Below are 6518 nucleotides of genomic sequence, written 5' to 3' on the forward strand. Positions count from 1 at the left end.
GATCATCGTCCGGCGCAGTGTCGGGGGCATGATAGTAAGTCGGGTCCCCATGCTCTTGCGTCGGGTTTCGTGTCTTTTGACAGACGGTGGCAAGCCGAATGTCGTTCAGCCGGCCGTAGGTCGGTCGGCGAGTAGTGGGTGCGACTAAGGTCGCATCATGTGATAGACGGTGGTAAGCCGAATATCCCTCGACCGGCCGTAGCCTGGTCGGAAGTCGCGGCAATAGCCGCGTGGGCTTTTAGCCTTTCTTCGGTCGGGGCCCGATCGGCCAGTCGGCCGATGGATTCTGCCCGAAAATTCGACCGTAGAAGGAGTATGAACTCCCGTCATCGTAGATGCATCGGTCCGTGTAAGGGGCCGATGTGTCGTCGGTGCCTGGTCCGCGTCGATGCGTCGGGGCTGAGCGCCGATCAGTAGTCGAAGGGTTAGAACTCCGATTTTTCAAACTGAACTTGTATTCCAACGATTGAATTACAGAATTCACTGGTAATACAGCTTCAAGTTGTCGGCGTTCCAAGTCCGGGGAATGGGTTTCCCCTCAAGGGTCTCCAGTCGGTAGGCCCTCGGCCCGAAGGTGTCAGCAACCTTGTAGGGTCCTTCCCAGTTGGGAGCCAACTTCCCTTGGTCCAAGGGCTTCGACACCTCCGCCTTCCTCAAGACTAGGTCGCCAGGTTTAAAGAGCTTTGGTCTGACCTTGGCGTTGTAGTACCGGGCGACCCTCTGTCGGTAGGAGGCCATTCGAATTTGGGCCTCATCTCGCAGTTCGGGGAGAAGATCTAGGTCGGCCCTCCGGCTTTCGGAGTTGTCCGGCTCGCGGTACCGCTCGACCCTTGAAGATGGCAGGCCAATCTCGAGCGGGATCATGGCCTCTGTCCCGTAGGCCAAACTGAACGGCGACTCTCCGGTTGGGACGCGGGGGGTCGTTCGGTAAGCCCACAGGACGGAGCCCAGCTCGTCGACCCAGAGACCTTTGGCTTCGTTCAGTCGGGTCTTGAGTCCATGGAGCAAGGTTCGGTTCGTCACCTCAACCTCACCGTTGGACTGTGGGTGCCCGACTGAAGTTAGTCGATGACGGATGTGGAACCTGGCGCAGAAGTCCTTGAAGTCTTGGTTGTCGAATTGCCGTCCGTTGTCGGTGATGATGGTGTGCGGCAATCCGAACCTGAAGATGATGGACTTTTGGACGAAGTCCTCCATCTTCCGCTCGGTGATCTGCGCCAAGGGCTCGGCCTCGACCCACTTCGTGAAGTAGTCGATGGCGACAACGATGAACTTCCTTTGGCCCGACGCCGGTGGGAAGGGGCCGAGAATATCGACTCCCCACTGAGCGAAGGGCCATGGAGCGACAATGGGAGTGATTTGGCTGGCCGGTTGGTGCTGAATATTGGCATACTTCTGACATGGCTCGCACCTTCGGACCAACTCTGTCGCATCCTTCCTCATGGTCGGCCAGTAGTAGCCCTGTCGTAAGACCTTGAAGGCTAAGGACTTGCCCCCCAAGTGATTCCCACAAATTCCCTCGTGAACCTCTCGGAGGGCGTAATCAGCGTCGGTCGGTCCCAAGCACCTGAGCAGAGGGAGGGAGAACGACCTCTTGTAGAGTCGGCCGTCCATGATCACATATTGTGACGCCGACCATCGGAGTCGCTTGGCCTCCGCGGGATCTTCGGGACTGGTCCCGTCGGACAGGTACCGGACGATCGGTCCATCCAACTTGGTTCGGACGTTAGCTGCTGCACTTCTTCGACCCGATCGATGCTCGGCCGTTGGAGGTTTTCGACAAACGTCCGACCCAAAGAATCATAGGCCGACGTTGCCAATCTGGAGAGAGCGTCGGCACGGGCGTTCTCCGTCCTGGGGATGTGGGAGATCTCGAAATGCCCGAAGCGGGCCACGAGATCCTTTACCTTCTGAAGATACTTGATCATGGTCGGATCTCGCTCCTCGAAGTCGCCCTTGACCTGCCCCACGATCAGCTGAGAGTCGGAGAATGCCCGGAGGCTGTCGACGCCCAGTTCCTTCGCCATCCTCAAGCCCGCGAGGAGTGCCTCGTATTCGGCTTGATTGTTGGAGGCCTTGAAGTCGAACCGGAGGGCGTATTCGGTGACTACCCCATCCGAATTCGTGAGCAGGAGCCCGGCCCCGCTTCCCTGAGCGTTGGAGGCTCCGTCGATGTGAAGTACCCAGGTGGAGATCGGGTTTGGCTCAGAGACCGAATCTCGTCCCGGGCCTTCAGCTCCCGACGTTCGGTCGGTCGTCGGGCATTCAGCGATGAAGTCGGCCAGGACCTGAGCCTTCAAGGCAGGCCTCGGTCGGTACTGAATGTCGAACTCGCTAAGCTTCATTGCCCACTTAGCGAGTCGTCCGGATGTGTCGGGTCGGCGCAGTACGGCCCTCAGGGGCCGGTTGGTGAGTACCACGATGGCGTGGGCCTGGAAGTATGGTCGGAGCCGTTGCGCGGAGACGGTCAGGGCGAAAACCATCTTTTCCGTCTCCGAGTATCTGGCTTCGGCGCCGTGGAGCACTTTGCTGGTGTAGTAGATGGGCTGATGGGTTCGGCACTCGTTTTCCCGAACGAGCACCGAACTGATCGCCTCAGAAGATGTGGCCAAGTAGAGATACAAGGTCTCCCCGACCTGCGGCTTTACGAGCAGCGGCGGGGAAGCCAGGTACTTTTTCAGGTCTTCGAAGGCCTGTTCGCACTCATCCGACCAAGAGAAACCGTTCGCCTGGCGCAGGGTCTTGAAGAACGGGAGGCACCTTTCAGCTGATCGGGAAATGAATCGGCTAAGAGCGACGATTCTCCGTTCAGCTGTGGACCTCCTTCTTGGTGTTCGGATGACGCATGTCGAGGATCGCCTTAATCTTCTCAGGGTTGGTCTCGATCCCTCTCTGAGAAACGAGGAATCCGAGGAACTTCCCCGAGGTCACCCCGAAGGCGCATTTGGTCGGGTTGAGCTTCATTCGGTGTCGTCGAAGGGTGCGGAAGGTCTCCTCGAGATCCTGAACATGGTCCGGGATCTGCGTGCTTTTACCAGCATGTCGTCCACATACACTTCATGTTGCGGCCGATTTGGTCTTTGAAGACTTATTGACGAGTCGCTGGTAGGTGGCACCGGCGTTCTTCAATCCGAAGGGCATCACCCTGTAGCAGTAGAGGCCCTTGGGAGTACGAACGCGGTGTGCTCCTCGTCCTCAGGCGCCATCCGGATCTGATTGTACCCGGCGAAGGCGTCCATGAAGCTGAGCAGTCGAAATCCGGACGTCGCATCCACCAGCTGGTCGATCTTCGGGAGTGGAAAGCTATCCTTCGGGCATGCTCGGTTGAGGTCGGTATAGTCGATGCAGATCCTCCATTTCCCGTTGGCTTTCTTGACCATGACGACATTGGCGAGCCAATCGGGATACGTGGATTCCCGAATGAAGCCCGCTTCGAGCAGCTTGTCCACTTCTCGTCGATGGCCTTCTGCCTTTCTGGGGCGAAGGACCTTTTCTTCTGCCTCACCGGTTTCATCGTCGGGTCGATGTTGAGTCGGTGAGTCACTGTTTCGGAGGGATGCCCGACATATCTGCTGCCGACCATGCGAATATGTCGGCGTTGGCCGTCAGCAGCTCCGTCAGTCGGTGGCGTTCGGGTCGGGCAATCGAGACCCGACCCAAACTTTTCTGTCGGGATTTTCTCCTATCGGGATCGCCTCGAGCTGCTCGGCCGGCGAACCCCGCTCTTCCTCCTCCCGTTGATCCAGTTTGTCGATTGTCAGGGGATCCTTTGTCTCGTCGCTTTGGGCGGAGATTTGGAAGCATCGTCGGGCGAGCTGTTGATCTCCGCGCATCTCCCCGACTCCGTTTTTGGTCGGGAATCGAACAAGGAGATGGTACGTCGAGACGACGCCCTGAGGGCGTTCAATCCGGGTCGCCCGAGTATGGCGTTGTAGGCCGAAGGAACTTGGACGACCGCGAAAATGAGGGAGACTGTGCTTTGCCGTGGTTCGGTACCGACCGTCACGGGCAGGGTGATTTCTCCTTCTGTCGTGACGGTATCTCCGGCAAAGCCGATCAAGGGGTGGAGACCCCACTAAGTCGATCAGTCGGTAGTCGCATTCGGGAGAAGGTCGAGTAAAACAAAACATTTGTCGAACTTCCATTATCAACAAAAATTCGTTTTACATCGTAATTGGCTATTGTCGCCGACACAACAACAGCGTCGTCGTGGGGAGTCTGGATGCCCCGAACGTCGTCTTCCGCGAAGGTGATTACGTCGTCGGTCGGGCTTTTTCGTCGGCTCCCCCCCTGTAGACGTCCCCGATCCCAGCCGCTTGGAGATCATGTTGATGACTCCAGCCGTCGGCTGGTTAGTCGGCGCCTCTTCAGTCGGCTGGGGCGTCGATCGGCAGTCGGTCGGGTCGGCGGACCCTTTCGGAATTTGCCGAGTACCCCGGCGGATGAGATTTTCGATCTCATCCTTCAACTGGATGCATCGCTCGGTGTCGTGGCCGTGGCTCCGATGGAACCGGCAGTACTTCCGATGGTCGAGGCCCTTTGCCTTCAGAGGCGGAGGCCGGCGCAGGTATTCTTCCCCTTCGATCTCCATCAAGATCTGCGCACGGAGAGCGGAGAGAGGAGTGTAGGAGTCATACCTGGGACGCACCGACCTCGGAGTCTGTCGGTGGGGTGATTTTTGGATCGTCGGGGTGGAGAAAGCCGACTATCGGCCGGGGGCCTGCTTGGTTCGGCGGGCTCCCGACCTTTCTTCGCTTCTCCTTCGGCCCCTGGGCTCGACCAAGCGTCGGTCGGACGCTCCTTCGTCCGCGCGCATATACTTGTATGCGCGCTCCAGTAGCTCGGCGTATGTTCGGGGGAGGGTCTTGTCCAGAGAATAAGTAAATCGGGACGACCTCAGGCCCCGCTTCATGGCTGAAACCGCCATGTCTTCGTTGAGGTCCCGGACCTCGAGCGTGGCCGGTTGAATCGCGCCACGAAGTGTCGGAGCGTCTCGCTTTCCCCCTGCTTGAGGGAGAAAAGGCTATCCGACGTTCGCGGCGGCTTTCGGCTAGTGCTGAAATGGGCCACGAACGAGTGCTCGAGCTGCGCGAAGGAATGGATACTGCCCGATCGAAGACCGGAGTACCAAGCCCTGGCAGCCTTGCGAAGTGTGGCGGGGAAGCCGATGCAAAAAAGAGCGTCGGTTGCCCCTTGAATGTCATGAGAGCTTTATAGCTCTCGAGTGGTCGACTGGGTCGGTGGAGCCGTCGTATGGCTCCACGTTCGCATTTTGAACCGACTGGGAATCGGCTCATCGAGGATCAGTCGAGAGAGAGGCTGGGCGGTCTGGAAGTCGACGTCGTTCGAAGACTTCTGGCCGTCCATCTGCAGTTGGGCGAGTCGGCGGTCGATCTCCTCGAACCGTCGCTCGTAGTCGTCCGCTCATCGATGCTGGGAGACCCCGGGGGTGGAGCCTCCGGAGGATTCTGAAAGAGAGGCCGACGGTGTGCGCGGCCGCTTTTCCTTCCTCGCCCGTTCCAACGGGGAAGGAGAGGGCCGCTGGGACCGTCGGTCGTCACGCCGTGGTCGCCCCTCCTCCTCTCCGTGGGAGCGCTGTTGGGAGCGCTCGCCTGGAGGCGACAGGGGTCGGTGCGGCCGTCGGCGGCTGCTCCTGGAAGGCATAGGTCGGGCCGCCGGTTGTTGCTGGAGGCTTTTGACTGCGTCGGTCAGTACGGTTATCTGCCGTACGATGGCCGCAATCTGGGCCTCCGTGGTCACTGCAGGTCGCGGAGAGCTAGGCTCCGCCGCCGGTGGTGGCGGGGAGGCTTCTTCCCGGCGGGAAGAGCGCCTGGCCGACCCAGTGACTCTCGATCGTTGAGCTCTTGTCTTTGTCATGCTGTCCCCTACCTGGCGCACCAATCTGTTGCGGCCAATCGCCTCGTCGCCCGATCGCCGGGAAGCGTGCACCTGCAAAAGGAAGTCCGCACTGACCGGAGGCGGCTCCGACGGGGACCCTCAGACGGTCAAGTCAGAGAGGTGACTGGACAACAGTGAAATGCAGACAGAGAGCTCTGAGAAGGAGAGAGGGAGAGGGAGAGAGGAGCGAGCCTGCGTATGTGGGAGAGACGGACGGATCGATCCCTTGCACTGTTGCCTTCCCCGGTTTATATAGTGGAGCACGGTATGGCACCATCATTAATGGCGCGGACAAGTGAGGAACTGTCAACTCACTGTAGGCTGTCAGAGCCGCCGTGAAAACGTCATGTCGCCGTGTAGCCGTCTAATCACCAGGGTTGACCCGGCTCTCGGCACGACAATGCCCCTAGGTAACTGTGCCGCATGTCCGTGTCAGAGCTGACAACGTCTGGCGGCCGTACGGTGGTTGGTGGAGTCGGCCGACCCAAGGTCGGTGGCCAGCAGAGTGGCGTCGGACTCCTCCGTCGGTCGGCGAGCTTCATGTGGGTCGGCTACCGGACCTCTGGTTTTAGTCGATCGGGAATGGACCGTGGAATGGCCGCAGTTAGCCGCTGATGGCG

The sequence above is a fragment of the Elaeis guineensis genome, chromosome 13 (assembly GCF_000442705.2).
Source record: "Elaeis guineensis isolate ETL-2024a chromosome 13, EG11, whole genome shotgun sequence".
NCBI lineage: Eukaryota > Viridiplantae > Streptophyta > Magnoliopsida > Arecales > Arecaceae > Elaeis > Elaeis guineensis.